The 21,488-nt window shown below is 40.0% G+C and overlaps 1 long non-coding RNA gene across 1 annotated transcript in view; it reads right to left on the minus strand.

The window, feature by feature from the left end:
* Positions 1-9,666: 9,666 nt before the first annotated feature.
* LOC121659344 overlaps positions 9,667-21,488 on the minus strand; it is a 37,255-nt gene continuing 25,433 nt past the window's right edge. The window contains exons 3-4 of the long non-coding RNA XR_006014291.1: positions 21,293-21,481; positions 9,667-14,053 (exon numbers count right to left, since the gene is read on the minus strand). This is a non-coding gene — a long non-coding RNA (uncharacterized LOC121659344). The remainder of the gene's footprint in view (positions 14,054-21,292; positions 21,482-21,488) is intronic.

The following is a 21,488-nucleotide window of genomic DNA, read 5'->3' on the forward strand; positions in this document are numbered from 1 at the left end:
TTTTTTTTTTTTCATTTTTATAGAGGACATAGTATAGTTCCAGCCCATGAAAATAGAGCTATCATCAGTAGATTCTGTAAGTATCTGTGCTTCCCAAGTGTTTTCTTTTCATTAGACTATTTTTAATTTCACAATGATTTTTCTCCAACATTAAGTAAAGCTCAGGTGATACTAACACTTTTATCCATTGAACATGTTTAGACAGGCTTTTAGTCCTTCATTCATATTAGTTTTGACTGGTATACAAAAGTCCTTCAAATTTAGAAACATTTGGAAATGTAATTAAAGCTGCTTGTCCTGACTTCTAAATAGAGAAGACAAATGCTAAATAAGACCTAGATAAAACAGAAGCCTTACTTTTCAGTTATTCTGTATGTAATTCATAAATTTCTTAAATCTATAGTTCAAGAATTTCAAAATATTGAGGGGTTTAAAATATTTCCATTCTAAAACCTCTCACTATATAAATTTACAAGAGCACCTAGCTCATCTATATAGCCAAGACAATTCTAAATGTTTGAGGTTAGATGTCCCAAGATTGGGACATCCAAAACAAGTGACTACTTGTCATCACTGGTATATTTTTAGGACCTTATGCCTTTAAATTATGTTAATGTACTTTCATGTCTTATTATTTAAACTTCACCAAAAGCTTCTGCTAAGGGCAGCACTTCTATCAATATAGTACAGAAGGTTTTCAAGGTGTAATTCAAGGAATCGTTCAGGCGATAAGAGAACAAGAAAACAAATAAAAGAATGAGTGAAAATATCCAGTTGAATTCCTTCCTCTGGATATCTCACACAGTTGAAAAAAATAATGCCATGTGTAGTCTTGGGAGGAAAGTTTGTTCAGTGTCACCCTAGGAGCTGCAGGACCCAGGCAAACTGATTTGTTACATCTCTGAAGTATAGTCAGGATCAGGATGCAAAACTGAATTCCTGATCTTTGCATAGTTTGGTGTGGGATTTTTGAGTCTTTTCATCATACTTACTTTACATTACTTTAGAATCTACATTAATCGGACATTAGGCCAAAGTGTTTGCTAATATTCAGGATTTCTGAGGAAGGGATGTTGGTGAAAGCTTGTTTCATACAGATGCAAATGTGAGGATGGACACAAAGTCCTCCTTCCCTCACACTGGACATGGTGAAGGACAACTTCAGCCTTGAGTCAAGGCCTACTGTGGGCAGAAGGGCCTCCAGGAGTACTCACTGGGGGCCACAGTCCCAGCAGTTGCCTTTCTGGATTCTTGGCTTTCTATTCCTTTTCAGCTTCTATCTCTTTCTCAGTGGGCAGAGAAACTTGAGCTCTTCACCCCAGTGAAACTGGGCAGAGGTCTGTGCTCCTGGTGTTCAGGGAAAACCCATTAAAACACCAGGTCACAGTTCCTCTTCAAGTTTTTCCAAGGAGGTTGGTGATTTAAGCATCAGTTCTAATAGCACCTTCTGGCGTTAGACAATGGGAAATTTAAGTGCTCTTACACTTGGGCTGAAAGGAAAGTAGGCAGCACTTCACTGAGACACTGACCAGTGAGCAAACACACTCCCTGGCAGACCTCCAGCCTACACTTACCCCAGAGCTATTCCAAGAAGAGCAATGTCAGAGCTCAGATCCAGAGTTCAAACTGTATCTAATTATAATCAATCAATATTATTGTGGAAAACTTCTTCCAACTACATTTGGAAAATGTGTGAGGTAGCCAAAGCATCCCTGAAAGCCTTCAGAGAATCTTGGCTCAACAAGGGGGTCAAAAAACAAAACATTGTATAACAGCTCACCATCTGTTCTGCACTTTTAAATTCTGCCTCAGCACAGAGAGGGGTGTGACACAAAGAAATGAAGATTTGAACTCAGCCTCATAGTACACCAGCATTTTTTCTTGCTTGATTGTGTACTAAAACTGCCTGTAAAGTCAATAACTTCCTATGGCTTCACAGCAAAGCGGAAAGATTAAAAAAGAGTCATGGTCCTTTGAAGATGTGGAAGGCAGTAAGTGAGCAGGCTGAATCCTCTTTGGATTTGAAAGTCTATGCAGTGCTAACAGTTCTGCTTTAAGGTGTCAAAATTGCCTTAAATCTTTACCTTTGTTATATCCTGCTGGTATAGACATGTAATAGAACAGGCCTGACTATTCCAAATGACGTAGACAGCATCATTTTTCTGTCTGCGTTTTTTTGAAACACAGCCGATGAGCACCTTTTTTTTTTTTAATTTGTTTAGTTGTTTAATGCACAAACACTTTTAATTACTTTAACAAGAACAGTATGGCTATGCAATGTATAGCATGAAACCCCACTAGATTTTACTGTGGTTTGTAGAAACTCACAAACATGAAGTTCCAAACCAAATACTTAGGCCTCTGTCTCTTCATTAGGCTATTAAGTTCTCACTAAACTCAGTGCAAAGCCAGAAGTCTAGGAAAGACTTAGGAGCAGAAATATTTTGCTGCTCTCTGTTTGGAAAACCAGGCTAGTGTATTTTAATGGAAACAAGAAGAAACAGGAGGCAGGAGAAGGAGGCATAGCATGGGGGTGCAACATCTCCCATGCCACCTTTGGTGGCAACCTGGCCAAGGCTTGCACAGTAACTCAGTGCCCACCGCACCAAAACTCCTTGTCTGGGAGGTGGTGTCCTGCCCCCAGCGTTGTGGTCCCTGGAGCTCCCAGGAACACAGGGCAAATCTGAGGCCCTGCTGCAGCACAAGCAAACGGCCCAGGGCAGGCTGGGAATTGAACAAAAAGCACTTTCTGGAATAGTTGGTCCCCTTCACCAGACTGGGTGCCAACCCTTCCCTTGTTTGGTGCCAAGTCCAGCAGCTTAGTTAGGCTGTCACCAAGGACCTAAAACAGCCTATTATTTCTTTAGGGACAGCTTCACCACCTTTCTCTCCTCCTTGTCTACTTCTTTGTTAGAGTTTTTCACAGGGCTGGTGAGCAAGTTTTTTAAACTACAGTAATATAGTTGTTCTTAGTATTAATAAGAACGATCACTACACATTCATTTGTTACTCCCCAATAACAAAATGCATGGCCCCTCTCAGTAAAACAGTTTGTCCACATCACAGACATCCCTGGGCTAGTCCTATGAATTTTTCAGCCTCCTACTACGACACCATAAAGAGCTATTCTGGACTGCATAGACACATTTTTGGCATCAGGTATCTTCCTCAAGAAACTCCTGCTGTCTCATGGGAATTGTCGAATTAGCTTGAGGTATAGCTTGAGTGTTGCCCCTGAGCAGACTCCCATAAGTTTCTATCACAGACTAAACTGTGCTTTAAGCTTCAGGCAGCTGACTTAATGGAGGGCAAGGGATGGTAGATTGAAGCTCAAGTGTAGCTGACCTTTCAGCTCATAAAGCAGCGAAGACCTGAGTATCCTGTGCTAATACAAGCACTCCTGCTGACAGCACATGACCAGAGCTGCTGGCATACAGCTGCAAAAGCGGGAGATGGCTTGGCTTGGGTGCTGACAGGGTCCCTGTCCCTGCCTGACCCTCACTATCACACTGCACAGGCCTCTGAGCTGCGTGGCAGTCAGGTCCTGAGCCGCCACGGGTAAGGGTGCACTTTCTGGGCTAAATCATCATCAGTTATAGCTTGCCTGAAAACAAGACGTTGTTAATTATTTATATTAAGCCTTTCTTATTCCTTGGGCTGAGCTTTGAGTCCTAAACAGTATGGCTTCAGCTTGGCTACTCATGCAGTTGGCACTGCAATGGTGTTTAGCACAGATACAGAGAATGTAACATCTATCATATAAACGTAGCTATGTAACAGTTACCATATAAACTTTTCCTTCTAATTTTTTTCAAGGCTTTCTTAAAGAAATAAGATTTACACAACTCACCTTATCTCTTCAGCCTCCTGTCTGTCTGTCTGTTTCCCTTCCTCAGTAATTTCTACTGTGTAACTTCAAACAAATTTGAAAATTGCTTAGGTGTCTTTGGTATTTTCAAGCAAGTTAAGAGAGGTCTTCTTGAGTTCTAACCAAAAGAGACTGAAATAAGAGTTTCATTTTAAACAGAAATAGCAGACCAAAGTGCAAATATCAGCAGGAATTCATACTTTGCAATTTCTGCTTCTTACGGAATTACTTGCTAGGATTGCAAGTGACACACATTGGGACATGCAGGGAATGATTAACATGAGTTAAGCATCTTCTTAAGCATATGGAATTTGACAAAGCAGTGAGCAGGGGGTAGGATGTGATAACCATATGCAAGTATCTAAAGCATTCAGATAACAGTGCAGGAGAGAAATCATAGAAGCACAGAATGATTTGGGTAGGGAGGCACCTTAAAGATCATCTCATTACAACCCCTCTGCCACGGGCAGGGACACATTCCACTAGACCAGATTGCTTAAAGCCCCATCTAAACTGGTCTTGAACACTTCCACAGCCACAGCTTCTCTGGTCAACCTGCTCCTCACCATTTCTATAAGGAAAATTTCTTTCTAAGATCTAAGCTAAACCTACTCTCTTTCAGTGTAAAGCCATCACCCCTTGTCCTATCACTATGTGTGCTTGTAAAAAGTCCTTATTCAGCTCTCTTGTAGGCCCTTTTAAATACTGGAAGGTGCTACAATCTATCCCTGAAACCCTCTCTTCTCCAGAACGAACAACCCCAACACTCTCCGCCTGCCTTTAGAATCACTGTGGATAAGGGCTGGCCAAGTATGAACTCTTAATGACACTCTACATAAGCTTCTTCACCCCTCTGTGAAGCTGGCAGTCTCAGTAGGGAAGCACATCCATTTCACACAAGCAGGAGAGGAGCCCAGCATAACAGCTAGTGCCAGTGATAAAATCCACACCTGAAAGGGGTCAGAGTCACCAGAAACTTCATATTCTGGTCTAAAATCTGCTCACTCAGTGAGACATCCCTCCTTCACCCTAAAAACCTCACTTACAAAACCAAATTAATTTGACTCCTGTGACTGTGAGGAAAACCCAAGATAAGTAGTCAAATGCCACAGATGAATGTGGCATAAAACCTTGAAAGCACAGACAGTGATGGCTTCAGCCTTCCTGGAGTGTGGTGCTTCTTCCCCCTGAGCTCTGTGACTTACTCCTGAGTTGTAAAGTCAAGCCCTCAGTCCTTTCCTGAGTGCTAGTTTTGATTTATAATATACCTTCAACCCTGAAAGACAGTATGTTGCACATACAAAGTTTTCTCAGCCACTCCCACTCCTCAACAGATTTATTGTCTTCAAATAGTTCTGCTGGAGTTCCACTCCAGGCTTCTGCACACTGGCTCTGTTTTGTCTGCCTGAGGTTAACTTTCTTAGTACTCTCTAGTATTCATTCAGTCCAGGAATATAATCCCCAAGGATTTCAAGATCTCTTTACTATAGCAGCATTTCCAGTTTCTGACTGTGGAAGAAATATTGATGTGAGTTCCTTGAAACCCTTTCCCTATGAAGTGTCAATAATTACCATCTTGGCATACAAAAAGGAGACTTTGGCAGGCTGCCCAGTAACATCAGACAGGTCTGGAACAGTCACAAAAGCTCAGCTTTCTGTAACAGTACCTGACATGATTGTAAGAAATCACATAATTGACTTCTAGGAATTTGAAAAGAAGATATATTTCTTGTTTAACTTTTATCAACAACATTAGGACCTATCCTTTTGATACTGGGTTACCAGAATTCAAACATAAACTCTGACTTCTTTCACTATCTATTTAATTGCTGTTTCAGTTATGAAAGCAGGGTTTTCCTCCTGGTTTAAGTCACAAAAAAATTTGCTGGCCAGAGCATTTTTGATTTAACTTGATAGTTCTATGTGGTGTGAGGTTTTAACTAAAGCTGTATGAAACTTTCTTCAAACTCAAATTTTTCTGAATTTTTTTTCCTATTTTTGAGACAAAAAAAAAAAAGCAAGAATTGCAAACTAAAAATAAATGAATTTTTTTTTAAAAAAGCGAGATGCAACTATCAGAATTTAAACTGATTTTAAACCACAGGAATCATTTGACCCGAGCCATACCAGGACAGTGTAGGTCAGTGTACGCCATTTGGCCCAAAGTTCCTTTGAGAAGCACATGAATTTGAGTTAACCTGACCTCATTGGAAGGGCCAAACAGATTAACATTTCACATACCTCACTTCTTATCTATGCATCCACTGAGGCCTGAATTGCATCCTTATTAAAAGTTCTTTAAACACCAGCATATTCACAATGCCAAGGGCAAGTATTTTATCCCACTTATTTCAGCACTGATTCAGAGTAATCAGGTAGAAAAAATACTGTGTTCAAGGAATCCATGCTCAAATCAAACTACTAAATATACCCCAGAAACTATATTCCTCAGTGGCAAAATGTCTCTGCTTTTCCTTTTATTTTTGCCTTTACTTTCACATTTTTAGTTCTATTTCTATATTCTCAGTGTATCCATTTCTAAGATCATAACATAATCACTGAGCTCAAAAAGATTATTTGAAATTCCAGTATGTCTGCAGGTTCATCAGTGTGTTAGAAAGGAGACCATACAACATGCCAGAAACACATAAACAGAGGAGATGAAGTAAGAGGAGTCAATAAGAAATTGTTAACAATAAATATAATTATGTATGGTACTGAAACACCAAATGAGAAGAAATCTGGCCATAACCTACTGGTCAATGAATGGAGTTTTTTTCCACTTTAAGACCTTTCTAACAGCAGCTAGAGAAACTGATGAAAAAAAATTTATAAAAATAATAAAAAAATTTATTTTATAGACTGATACATGAACTGTTCTGAATATATTATTTATGATATTCTTTCTTTATGGCTGTTATGGTAATTCTGTACAAAATCTCAAGATCCATTCAAACTCCACAAGCACACAAAACTTCCTGTTACTAGCACTTAATCAGCCCTAAAATAGACATTATAAACCTACAGCTCAACTGGAGAAATCAGCAAGGAAGGAAAAGAACTGCAAGAGTATTCCGTGAGAAAATGCAAGCAGAGCTGAAAACGGCTCTGTCACCCTCTGATGCCCCCTCCCATGACCTTTATCAAGTGATTTCTCTACTTCTTTGCCCAGTTTACACATCCTGCCATGTTCAGTAAACACACAAAAGCCAAATATGTAAATGCAGAACTGAAAATAAAGGGCTACCGGGAAATAAGAAATTACCAGCTGGCACAAATCACCATTGCTTGACTGAAGTCACTTTGTGCTGATGGATGAGCCAACTGTATCTTTCTACTCTAGCAGTCAAGTGGCCCTGGGATCCCACAGCACTCTTTCTTATGTCTACTCATTTCATTGCTATCATATCTTTGTCTAACTCCTTAAAAAAAATAAGAAAAACAAACAATGAAAAACTGCCACAGCTGTTCTTGTAAAACACTATTTTAAAAAAAAATATCTGAATAAACATGCCTTAACAAAAGGACATTTGGGACTTTCACGTTGTCATCAATTACTTTGTCTGAGGGGGTAGGATGGAAACATGTACACCATAAGGATCAGCCCGCCATCAGTGTTGTGCTACATGGCTCATACACACTCATTAGGTAAGCGGCTGTCAGTGAATCTTAAAGATCAAAACAGAAGATGCAAGAAATCTGTTTATATAATAAACTGGAGATCAGACACACAGGACATTACAAGAAAACTGGTTTCCATCTAGTATAGATGGATTTGAATTTGTTTATGTTACAGAAGAGTGAGTTACAGAGATCTGAGAAAAGTGTTACAGCACTTACCACAACTAGCAAACAGCTCTTCTCTTTAAAATATTTTTTAGAATGCTACTATCTTTCTCGCCCTCCTGTTTGCCCCCTCAGTTTTTACAAGAAAGGCTCTAACACAGCCAAGAGGGAAATATTTTGAGGTAGTGATTAGATATTTTTCCCTAAAGCAGTTAGCACAATTGATTCTTCATGTATCAGGATTGCCCAGCAGGAAGCTAAACTCTAAAAGCTTTCTGGTCAGAAGCAAGTCCCAGCCTTCGATCTTTGCGTTTCCCAGCCTCTCTGAGACAGCCCATATCATTTGAAGGAACGCAGTAAAAGGGACGTGCCAAACACCAGTTACTGTGATGAAGAATCAGAGACAAATCAAACGGCTGTGCCAGGGCATGCAGAGCCCGTGCGTCTCTACAGTTTTTATCTGGAGCTGGGACAAGGCTTGCAGAGTGTGGTACAGCTGATTCCCATCCTTTCTGGGCAGGGGTTCCTAATTTCATTCCTAGAGACTCTAGTTTTCAGATTCCGGAATCACAGAGATTACTTCCATCTTTAAAGGACATTTTTAGTGATGCCCAGGGCTCAAAGGGGGCTGGAAACTCACAGGGAAAAAGTTTGTCTGATTCGTGACATGGAAATACCATCTCTCAGGGTAAAAGAAATCTTTCTGAACACACTCATTCCTATTTCTGTCTCCCTGAGGAGGGTATCTGTAAGGGAGGCAATGTAAGTGGCCTATTCACAAGCCCACAAGCAGCTTTTAAAATATTCACATTGAGAGAAAGACTGCAGATTAATTTACTGCAGATTTGGCATTAGAAGTGGAGGCACTCTGCAGGATTTGGGTGCACTGTGGAACAGCACTCTCATGTAATATGGCAGAAACACAAACACATATACTCTAAACAATGGACTCTATTGGCCCCAGCTGGGAGGCCACAAAACAAGAACATTTCTAGAGACAGACCTGGCCAGCAATTAGTTGTATGCCAAGAAGCAAGCTCCACCAAGACTGCCCAAGCCAATTTCTACCCAAGTCACCTGCATCAGGCCTCATTTTATCTGTCCAACCACCACCCATTAGCAATGTCACTGTTTCTCCTGCGAGCTGTCCCTGCATTCTGTCCCTCACCCTAGCATGGCCCAAAAGCTCCCCAGCATTTCAGTGCTGACCTCCAGTTTCACCCATCATTTTTATCATGGAATCAAGACTACTGTTCTTAGGACCAACCTATTCACATGAGCTGTGTCTAAACTTTTATTTCTGTATCAGTCTTTTTAAAATAGTTTATTTCTATGCAATCCAACAACCTAGTCTTCATAAAATTCTACCAAGATAAAAAGTGCTTATGTGGGTTTTAGCTTATTCACATATCTTTATCTGCAGCTTGAGCAAAACGTGAGTGGATGAATCCTTACTGCTGCAAGTATATTTTCTCCCACAGTATGGTCCTTTTTTAAAAAAATTAATTCATTCATTTCTTAAAAAACCCCTCTTGATATCAACTTCAGGTCAAAATTGTTAATCCAGTGTCAACTCCATTATTGTCAATTACCTTACAAAACCTAGATTTTAACATGAGAAATAGAAATATTCATCATGTCATTTTATAACCCACCAAGTGATTATTCAGACTAAAGCACTGATTTCAAAATCACAGCAAGCAACTAAGACACAATTAAACTTTTATCCCTGCAGATTTTGAGAGGTATTTATTTCCTGCTAAAAAAAACAAAAATAAAGGAAACAATAGTTTTCTGTAGTGGGAAATTTTAGTTTGATTTGATGAAAGAGCAGGAAGAAATATTTTCATGTAAGTACTAGACATGAGAGATAAAAATTAAGACAGCAAGCAAGTTTTGTTTTGGGATTTTTACAATCAATATTTTATTTTGCATAACACCTTGATGTTTCCCCATATTTTGCTTCATTTTCCCACTTACGTCTACATTAGAGTAAGAATAGAATTGATCTGCTTCTACATTAAAGAAAAGTTTTTCATCTGGGACCAACTTAGTGAAATACATCTAACACTTTTCCAGCACAGTGGCCATCTGCATAAATACCACATTATTATTTCTGAGCCACCTGTGACCCTTTCCATGCTGCAAACAACACCAGTTGGTGAAATGAGCATCTTGGATAATCATTTGAGACAATCATTTTGTCCATAATTATAAGTGGAATTTTCTTGTCAAGATCCTTTAGCCTAGATCACACAAAAAATGCAAGCAGAAGCCAGGTTCCAGGAAATGGCTTCAAGCAGTTATAAGCAGTATGTTACCAGCTGCACCAGCCAGGAGCTTCCAAAGCCAGCAACAGGTACTTCCATTCTGCCCTTCACTGCCCCAGCTCCACTGATAATCTGCCCTGGGTCACCTCCCAGGCAAAAATGCACAGGTTTGGTTTTGGTTTCTTTCTGCCAAAGTCTTCATACCTTACTGCAGCTTTTGAACACAGAACCCTTGCAAACAAGGTCTCTGCAAGTCCAAGCATCACTTGCAGCAGTACAAACAGGACCTTTAAGTACAAACTAAAGATTACTATTCAACAGAAATTAACCGTACTCAAACACCGATTTTCCAGGCCTCAATCCTGATAAAGTGCTTTAAATTCATTTGTAACAATGCATGAAATCTCACAACTCAAATTTAGTGCTTGACCCTCAGCCCTGCAGGAATTCCAAGAAACGACACAAGACCAGTGTTCTGGCACACTGACACTTCATATTCTGCTTCTGCATGAGATAAAGAGCCAGGTCTGGACTTCAAAGTAGTATCATCCCATGATCAAGCTTTTTTAACGTGACAGTCATACACACGCCTGGCTGCTGCAGTCCTGTTCCCCATGGGCAAGGAACTAACTCACAAGAAACTGAGCCACTGACCATCCTTGCACTTGCCAATTGCCCACAATGGTTTAACTCAGCCTGCTCCAATGCTCTTCAGACCTGTGTGTGTATATTCAATCTCACCTACTCATAAAATTATTGAGAAGACTCCTCTGGACCTGACTGTGGAGATGGACCATAATAAAAATAATTGGGTCCAGACAAGGTTATCACCTCCCATGAGGGCAGGCTGAACACACAACAAAATGTAAGGCTTGGAGGAAACCTGACATTTCATTCCAGGGCCCAAGCTCCATTCTTTACAGCATTTCCATGCAGACACTGCCACAAGAGAAGCGAATCAAATCCAAACCAGCCTGTGTTTATCCTCTTTCTTCCTAGGCCTTTATGTACTGTTGCGTTTCATCCCTTCCCTCCTGCACTACCTAGCATGACCTATTGTTTTTTTCATCAAGTTATCTAATTAATTTGGGGCCAGATCAACAGATTACTCACAACACTAGCCTTAGCAAATCACCCATGAATAATCTGGATCAATCCCTTAGACTGTCAGCTCTTCTGAGCAAAGACTGTACTTTATTATTCACATGCAGAGTAGTCTGTACACCAAGTGTGTAATATACATAATTCATTTAAAAATAATAATAGTACACTAAGAATGAATAACATGCCAGCAGGAAAGTTCCCTGACTGCACAATGATCAGTAACTCAGAACTGCTCACACACAGCTGAGGCTTGGAAAACCAAATGGATGGTAAAGGCAAAGGTTTAAGGCAAAGAACTAAGAGTAAGAGCTGCAGTGGTACTCCCAAAAAATTGTCAGGAAAAATCTTCAGAACTCTCTGTGCCCCAAGTTCATGTTCTGAAGAAATAACAGTACCAAATGTGCAAGTATTCTCCTTCTCCTACTTGATATACTCAAGGGTAAACAAGGACTTGGAAATAGGAGGACAACATAGTGTATATTAAACATACGTAATATGTAATTGCATAATGGCATACTTTTCAATGTGAGACACCTTCTTGTGTTTATTGTTTATAGATGATATCTCAAAATCTACAACACAGTTAAAGGAAACAGACACTTCTGCACCCCAGTGTGTGGGGTGTGTGTAACATCATGTGAGCTATGCATTGACAGAAAATTTACATTTACAGAACACAGACAGTACACTAGAACAGAAAATGTTTTATGATAAAATATAAACCTATGACATTGACCTTCCAGCTTCACCATTTAATCCGGCCTTGACCCTCCAGCAACTAAATATTCATGACAAGCATGACCTCTGGGCTCTTCTCTCACACCCAGTTGTACCTAAGAGTCAGAGAATTAACCCTTTCACAAGCCAATGTTTTGGGGGAGTTGTCTTTTCCTCTTACTATTATGCCAGTGGGTCTTTTTTCACTTTGCCATCTACAATAGCCTGGCTATTCTTTTTTCATATTTAAAAACCTTTATGCAAATCAAGCTGGTAGCACAGCAACCTAAAGTTCTTGCATTAATGCAGAGTATTATTCACATATAAAAATTCCATTTAAATCCCATTAAGGTTATGACATAAATCCAAACAAACTAGAAAATGCACAGTTAAGGTGGAAAACTGACATATGTCTTCCAGTCTCTTAGCAGAAGAAAGCAGAATAAGAAACCTATTAGTGTGTCACCCAGTTGGAGCAAGGCAGAGAAGCACATATGTTACCTTCCTGCCTTTTAACTGTTCATTCCATTGCATCTGGCATTCCTTTGTTTTATTTTTCCTTAATGCCTGTGTCCCAGTGTGAGGGGTCCTAGAAGATTGTTTTTGTCTGTAAATACTTCTGGACAATATCCGTTCTGAGGGACAAGAGAGGCAGCCACTATAAAACAGCTGTAAACTGGGGGGAAAAGCCAGATTAGCATTTTATATTTTTCTGGAGGTGTTTCTGGTGTTTAGTAAAAGTCAATGACACATACGACAGTGTCCCAATTAGCAGCACTGCTGCTACAAGCTAGAGGCACCTACTTTTGTTCTCACATGTTTCTCCCTTTGAATTCCTGACACTTCATAGTAATGAACGACACTGCAAGGTCTTGGGAAAAGACCAGAATTATGCTTCTGCAATATTTAAAATGGTCTCAGCATGGCTGAGCTGAAGGAATGGGTGTAGGCAGCACTCTCTTTTGGATAATCCACTACAGCTTGTGAGGATGTGCAGTATGGTGGTGCTCCTGGGCAACTATAGCTTGTGCTGCACATACCTGCATAAGTAGATGGATCTCTCTGCCTATTATGCACAAAGTTTCATCCTGCAGCCATGCAATAAGAACAAGGGGAAAGGGAAGAGGTTAGTTGAGCTTTTAGCTGCATTAGTCAAGCTACAGATGCTACAGTTAGTTGTGAAATTTCAATCAGAATCAAGTCCAGAGTATGTGCCACTCCATATGTTTGTTACACAGGCAAGTATGGCATAGTGGGCTGGTATTGGAAAATGTGGGGTCTATTCTTTTTCTTTGGAGTTGAATGCAACTTGATTGCTGTTTTTCTTCTTTTTGGTAATGATAAGTGTACAGAAACAAGCTGGTTCAGGCAGTGAAGCTGTTGTCTTGACTAGAATCCCAAGTTTGATTTGAATTAGCCATTCATAAGATATACATATGCACACACACAGGCGCACACACAAAGCTTTGAAAGTGGTTCCATCTGTTTTTTGGTAAGGCTGGGTGATAATTAGGAAAAGTGGAAATATTTGATGTTCTGGGTTTGTGACCTGACATGTCTTTCTTCGTGTTGTCATTGAACACTTCAGTCCTAAACAGAATGGTATTAATTGGGGATACAGTAGAGCTGAGGATTAAGGTTTAGAGAGAGGGTGATTTTTTTTTTTTTTAATTTAGAGTATATTTTACTTCACTCTCTCTTGAAGAAGATATTTTTCCCTTCCTCTGTTCTAAGCAAACATTCTACAAATCATACTCTGAATAAAACACATCACAGACTTCCATGGAAACAGCAGCCAGCACGAGGAAAGAGTGGAAAGTGTTCAAGGTGACAAGAATACCTTCTGCACCGCCATCACAAGATACAAGATACAAGATGAACCCTAGCAAGTACAGAAGAAGCTGACATGACAGTACAAAACTAAACAAGATCACAATGTTTGGGAGAGAGAGGGAGGAAAGGAACATATGTGCCCAAAGCTATCCTTTCCTGCCAATTATTGAATCCTTGACAAATGACAAACATTCAGGGTCTATTTTGGATGAACCTTCAAGGAAGGTTGAGAGAACAGCTTAAATTGCCAATGTCCAATGTCTTCTTGGACACTTTGCATTTCAGATTAATAAATAACTGCAATTAGACAAATATCTGTGAAGGATGAGAGGTGCCTACAAGTACATATTGTGCTTGAATTCATAGGAGATGCTTTTAGCCTTTGTCCTTAGAGGCCTCTTTCAAACTGTGTTGAACTGCTGTAGAAGTCAGGTCTTCACTGGCTTGTGAAGAAAAATGGATTACAAGGCTGACCCTGAAAAACACAGAGATAAAATATGTAAGTAGCTATCAACTCCGTGGACAGGTATATTTATGGGAAGCCTTTCCTAAAGAAGCAAGATTTTTTTTTTACTTATAGTAGTATTCTTACTCTTTCCAACATCCAAGTGCTCACTGACTCCTATTCCATCTTTTCTTCTCCCATTTCTAAATGTTTATGCATTCTCACCCAGAAACTCCTCCGGAGCTCCGACACTATATTTTCTTCCACCTAGGATTCCCAGCAGCTCTCTTCCTCAACTCCACCTTACTCACAGCTCAGCTGCTGCAGTCATCTGATCGGCTCTATGGCTCATGTCTTCCCATCACATATGTTCCTTCCTCAACAAATATAAGATTGTCTTCCACAATTGCCATTTCCACTGTTGCTCATTCTAGGTGAGCATTTGCTACTCAAACCAAATGGTTTTTGCTCCTTATGTTTCCAATCCTTCATTCTGCACCACTATTCTGCTCCTCACCTCTACTCAATATGCTTCTTTCTTGAAATCTCTTTTAAAGACAACATAGAGATGACAGCAATAGGGCAGTTTTGACCTTTCACCTGGAAGAGTCAGTGTGTTTTTCTGAAATTTTTAAGGGTATCAGTCTGCAGAGACAAGAGCCAGCATACTCCAGTTTTCAGTGCCAAGAATGTAGCTCAGACTCCAGAAATAAAAGGATTAAGGCAGTATGTCTTAATAGGTCTCTTTAGGTACAGATAGGCTGACTTCAAAGGTTTGCAGCTCACTCTGCTCCAACCTCGCTGACATCCATGCCATCTAATCAAACTCATCACCCAGTCAGATATGCTACTTGAACTCATCTTTATGCTGTCACCCAAATCTGAATCAATCCAAAGAAACCAGGTAGCTTAAACACCGGGGTTCAGAGGTTGAGACTTCTAGGATGACTCATTCTGATATAAATGGATGAAAAAGCTCTTACCTGAGGAGCTCAGCCAGGAGGTAAAGCAGAATAGTCTCCTCAGAAAGAGGATGGTGCTTGCATGGCTGAAGGTTTCAGTCCCACACATCTCCTCTGCATGTGTGAGTGACTCTATTGAGTCACTCATGCACATTATCATGCATTCAAGTGCAGGAGTAGTTTCTTTTAAGCAAGTAAAAGGCTAAGCTATTTGATCAAGGCCACAAATCAGCATGCCAGAGACAGGACTGTTCTAACATGCTAGTAAGCCAGTCAGATTGAAAGCTTAAACTCTGGAGACAGGAGTCACCTTTTATGTATTTGAAGTGTACCCAGCATAACAGCATTCAGTCCTTGCTGATGTTTCTGAGTAGCAGCCTAATGTAGATAGTAAATGACACGTAGACCAATGGGCATGTGGCTTTATATAGTTTTTTTAAAAACCTCTTGGGATCATAAAAACATCACCGTTTCAACAAAATAGGGTGTGTCCTCTGCTAAATGTCTCAAGCTATTTTCCTGAATTAATAAAAAAAATACCCTGCTAAGACAGCTTTCCTATACCAAAATTTTCCTTTCAGGTTGTTTTGTTCCCTTTACAACTGTCAGTGACACCACAGCATTTGAAGCATAAGGAGGAAGTTATGTTGAGTAGCTACTGTGAGAGGAAATAAAGGTGGACAGAAAATGAATAAAATATCACAGATAGACTTAAAAGGTGTTTGAAATCTCTTCACCTGTATTAACCCCAGCACTTTGTTAATTATGAGGATTAACATGCTTCCTGTACATTACAATAAGTTATTTCAGCTGCTGGAGAAAGATGGTGTGCCCACTCAGACATTAAAGTCCAGTCTACAGATTGCTTGCTCACGGAGTCATGAAATAAATGCAGGTGTCCTAACTGGCACAGTGAAAACACCAGTCTATCAGGAGGGAACAGGCACGAGGCAATAGCTCATATACAAGAATGAATCTAAAACCAAACATATATACTCTCGATAAGTTGTAAGAGGAGCTTTATTTCTGTCACATCTGATCATCTTCAAAAATTGCATTAGTTGACCTTATTAGTTTCTGGATCAGGTGTTGCCATCCTCTCTACCACTTGCTTAACAGATATAATCATTTTGTGGAAAACTTGTATGGGGTTCAATTCCTCCCAGACTACCTTCTACTTTGTTTATGTCAGTGAAGGACTGATCGATGATAAAAGGGGTCACATAAGTACGTGTACAATTCCTGACCAAAAAAAAAAAAAAGCTTCAGAAATAGGTGGGCAAACCTTGTTCAGAGTCATCCTTTTGCCAGCTGTCCAAACACCACTTCACTTCTGAAGGGCTAGGGCTCTATCTAGTTTGCCATAATTTAGCCCCTAAAACATCAGAAAAAGTCTCAGTAAATGAAATTCAGCACACATTCTCCTGTTCTGATACTCTTTTAAGCAACACTGCCTCAGGATACATTAGTTTCATTATCTCTGTGTCTATAATAAGATCCTAGTGCATGACAGCCAAAGATTGCCATTTATCCTTCCACAATGACATGTTTCATTTTGGTTAGTGGAAAGGGTATGTTATGTGAGCCACAGCCCTGTAATTTCTACTCAGCATCGTATCATGGACATGACATTTGGCCCTGAATGCTTCCCATGAGAGGAGGGCTGTTGTACTGATTCAGAATAAATATTGCTGGCTCCTTCAACAAAAACAAAGTTTCACTTTTAGCTGAACTGTTCAGCACAGAAAATTTCTTGGGGGAAGAAAAGTATAAAGAACTATTTTGGAGAAAACTACACTTTTTGTTTTCACTTTTGAGGTGCATGTTTCACAGAGGACGAAGATCTTCTTAGCTCTAAGACATACATTTTGCAATAGGAACAAGTAATTAAGTGCCAGCTTATTTCTGTGCACCAGTTATGGCTTGGTTGAAACATTAATCCCTATGATGAAGACTGAAGAACTGAGACTCAGTTTCTCCATCCTTGGTTTCCTCAACATTTATGAAGAGTACTAAATGAAAAAGAGCAAGAATCAGAGAGCCTACTCTAGATGTCTGTGTTAAATATTACGGTATCTACAAATAGATACTTAGCCTCAGCATTAACTAATCCTAAAGTAGCATCTCCACGCAGTCAGAGAAGAGGTTCAGGCATCTTCAAAGAGGAACTCAAAAGCCTAGTGCTCAGTGGGTAAAGTGATGGAGTTGAATAAAATGGTCAGTGAAAAATAGTGAGAGGAGGAGTATCTGCTGTTTGGCTGAGGATATTTGATGTATGATTTAAGGCTGCTTTAATGATGTACTTCCTGCTAGAGTTTACCCAGACCTGAAAACTCCTCTAAGCACTCAGCAGTGGTGACATTTAGGGATCATGAGCTAGAAGTGGGAAATTTTCTGAGTAACTGCACTTTCTGATGACTCTTTACAGTCACCTGTACCTTCTGTGTTAAAAAAAAAAAAAAGGGCCGGGGGGGCCCCCCGGGAAACAGCAGAAGAGCATACTTTTAAGATTAAGCTGGTTCTTTCTATAATGGAAATATGTATAACATGTTTTTTCCTGAGATTTTGGAGGACTTCATTCGATGATGCAGCAGACCCTTTTCTATTTACTGTGGGCTTGTACTTTGTGAGGCACACTTAGCTTAATATTAAGGACATGTCACTGGGAAAAATTTTAGTACTTTAAAGTCTGTCCACCTCCTTAGTCTAGAGCACCACACACCATATGTGAGCTATCTAGCCCAGCTTCACTGTTGAAGGGTTTGTGTCGGCTGTCTGTGGAGGGGCAGCTGCAGAAGAGACAGCTAGAACACAGCAAGCTCCATAGAAACAGCAGAGCTGTCACTGGAGCCATCCAATGTACAGGACCACCAGGGACTTTGAATAGGTACTCCAGTAGGTAGTCTGTGCTGAAATCCTTTCTGAAAGTAATGTCTGTGAGTTACCATGTCTATGCAAGAGGCAGGGCAGCCTCTCTGGAGTGGCATCACCAACCCCATTAACAGCACTGTCCCACCCAGTGGTGCCTCATCTTGCAAGTGGTTTCCCTGGAGATACCGTGATAATGATCTCCCACTCTTCTTTCCACATATCCCCTTAGTTTGTCTAGAGCGGGATCAAAATGCAAACCCAGCGGTGTGCCACTGAGGAACAATGTTTTGGTTTGTATCAAAGATGTAGAAGAAAATTATTTAGAGGAACATCCCATGCACATTGCTCTCCAACATACTGTTAAATACTCTGTGGAAGACAGGGTAACTTGCGTATTTTCTGCCAGTCTCCCGAGGTTGATAGAGCTTATAAAAAAATAACAGAATCATCAATTCATAGAACAGTTAAGGTTGGAAAACACCTGTAAGATCATTAAGTCCAAGCATTAATCTAGCACACCATGTTCACCAGTAAACCATATCCCCAAGTCTCATGTCCACACATTTTTTGAACACTTCCAGGGATGGTGATTCCACCATTTTCTTGGACAGCTTGTTAAACTGACCAGAAAACAAAGCACCTCTTGTGAGTTTATTTCAAAAATTTGAGTACCTTCATGCAAAACATATCGTGATGCCGTAGCTGATGCGAGATACAATGAATAAACTGTTAACATCACTGGTGAGGGAGAGGGAAGTATTTTTCTGATTAGACATCACCATAAGTGTAGTCACTTTAGCTGAAACTTATATTTGTTTATGAAAATAATAAATATGAGGTCCCAAACCAGCTTACCGTACAGAAGACATCTAAAACCAATAGAAAGGATCACTCTCTAAAAATGCCTTTTTCTCTCCATAGAGTATAAAGAAATTCTACTTTAATCTGTAATCCCTAAATTGTGACTGTAATCCCTAAATTATTACTATATAAATGTCTAAAGCTGAGTGGAGAGAAGCTCACCCTGTGTTTTAGCTCAGGTCAGCTAACCAGAATTGAAAGAAGTTGTTTGACTACCTCCCATGACTTCATACAATTCTGTTGTTTTTCCACCTGCAGTTTGAGTGTCTGCAGAAATTTCCATTAGTCATGTCAAAAAAGAGCCTCTCTACAGCCCTTGATGGTTACATCTTTGCTTAGCAGTTCATCATGAAGTAATGCAAAGTATCATACTTTATTTGCTTGACCATCAATGAAATTGTGAAGGGACACAGCTGTGCTGGTACTTTATTATTATATTACCCCTCAGGAGCAGGAGAAGCAGGACTACCTTATACACAGTCCCTTCTGTCTACTTTGGGTGAGGCACACAGTTTTTTCACAGTCTTTTCACAGTCAGACCGTTTCTTCTTAAAGATTTACACTCCCTATCAGCTTGTTAACATACTGCTGCAAAGCATTAGGTAAGAATCTATATAATAAGTGCTTTGTTTCAGAGACCTTGATTAAAATCTGTAAGATCATATTGATTACGTTCCTAGTAAAAACTGACAGCATGGTTGAATTATATACAACATGTTGTGTCAGGTTGCCTGTGCAATGGAAAGAACAGAAAAAAATCTGGATAACTTGCATTTTTCCTATGTGTTTTCTTAAATTTTGATCTATACTCTTTAGATGTATTTCATCTAATCAGAACATTATACTTCACAATCCTGAAATAAACATTAATGGCTGATCTAAGCTTTGTCTCTTAGAAATGCAGGATGATGAAGTGCACAAGCAGAGATGTAACAGTCTCCAGGCAGCTATTCTGCCCCCAGGAGAACAGCAGCAGCATGGGTGCCTTGGAGAACTGATACCCCCAAGCTCAGCTCTGCTATGGCCCCCACGAGGCCACTTGCTGTGACCTGAGCTCTGGCCACATGCAGGCATAGGGGTTGGGCTATCCAGCTCCCCTCCCCAGAATCACAGCTATCCCTGCTCATATCCTTTTCTTTTATTAGCTCTGTATTCCCCCTAATTTGAGACTGTTTCATGGCTACATGAAGCTCCATCTCCTCTCCCCACCTTCCAGCAACTGACTGCTTTCCAGCTCTAGGCTTCCTCTTAGTCACCCTCAGTCCTGTGACACTTTCTGTCTGTGCTTCCTCTCCTTCTTGATGTATTTGTCCAGCCAGCAGAAATCATTATATCTTTACTCATCCAGCAATAACTAATTCTGCTAGTCCTGGACAAGGAGATTTTTCCCATCTTGCTCTCCTCCCTGCATATAGTAAATATTTGCATAATGTATTAAGTATGTGGGGAAACCTCAAAAGATTTGGTTCAATGCCTTTTGGATAAGCACCTGAAAAGCTTGGCTGTTTGTGCAAACCTAATCCAAACAATCTGATTCTTGAGTTAATGGTCTGGAAATCTTGTGAGAGCAGGTTGTTTCACAGTACAAGATTTCTTGTAAATTTTGGTTCTCCTGTTGGAGTGGTAGGACAGTGAAAATAACCTCTTGTATTGTTTTGACACTTCTTTTCAAGGATTCAGGACAAAGAGAGAAGAAAGTTACCCAGATTTTTCTAAGCCTTACAAAAGTATCAGTCCACTTAATCTGATGTTTCAGGTGAGAACTCAGAATGGGAGATTACAACATCCAAGCCAATTCAGCTGTTCTTTTATAGCAGTGTTCACCCACTTTATTGATATGCATCAGGTATTGGTAAAATAATACACTACATACTCTGACTGACTGGCTAATAGGAATCTGTCAAACTATGAATGCTATAACAGTCACATAATAATAACACAGCACTACAGAAGGTAATAAATTACATACTTGCCACCATCCTTCACGTATTCTATACGGATCATGGGTTATGGTTATTGGTTGCAGTGTGTATTACCAGGTCCCAGGGTCACCAGAACAGAGTTAAATGATGTAAGGGAGTAAGTAAAATGATGATCTATGTTCAAAACCAGCACTAGCCTTGGTACCTATTTACCTCATGCAGTATGTTTCTATACTAAGTATGAATAATCAGGTTCCCTGAAAAGGAAGAGAAAATTGGCAATGCCAGGGGCAGAATAGCACTTTCCATTTATCATTAATTTTGGATTGAAAACCTTATTTATTTCTGTAGGTGCTGCAGGTTGTGGGGGATTGCTTAGAGTTGGCAAAGTTTCTCACACAGATCTGTAAGACTCTCTACCCTGTACATTATTTACTTTCTTCACCAAAGTTCATCTGTGAACATCATGTGGAAAGAAAGCATTCCAGCAGGTCTGTGTGCCACTCTCAGATAACAGCTGAGCCTCAGACCAAAGGCCACAATAATCCTAGCTTTTTGTTACTGATACTGCTCCTACTTGAGCAAGAGGAGTTATTTCTTTCAATTTAGACAATGCAGTATTTGTGCTTTAGTTTGAAGTATCATCCACTTACATTTTATTCATGAGTCCTTTCAACTTCATTCCATCTCCACACTTCAGTGTATTGCATACCCACAGATTTGGTAGACCTCAAAGACAATGCTGATATATCATAACTTGTACTCCAGGGAAACACGAGGATGGAATACATAGTGGCTCAGCACAATCAGAGACTGCTTCCAGATTCACAGGGAAGATGGTTCTGAATA

Source organism: Corvus kubaryi, unplaced genomic scaffold, assembly GCF_017639235.1.
Source record: "Corvus kubaryi isolate FWS band 111438036 unplaced genomic scaffold, C.kubaryi_AGA036_p1.0 split3-73, whole genome shotgun sequence".
NCBI lineage: Eukaryota > Metazoa > Chordata > Aves > Passeriformes > Corvidae > Corvus > Corvus kubaryi.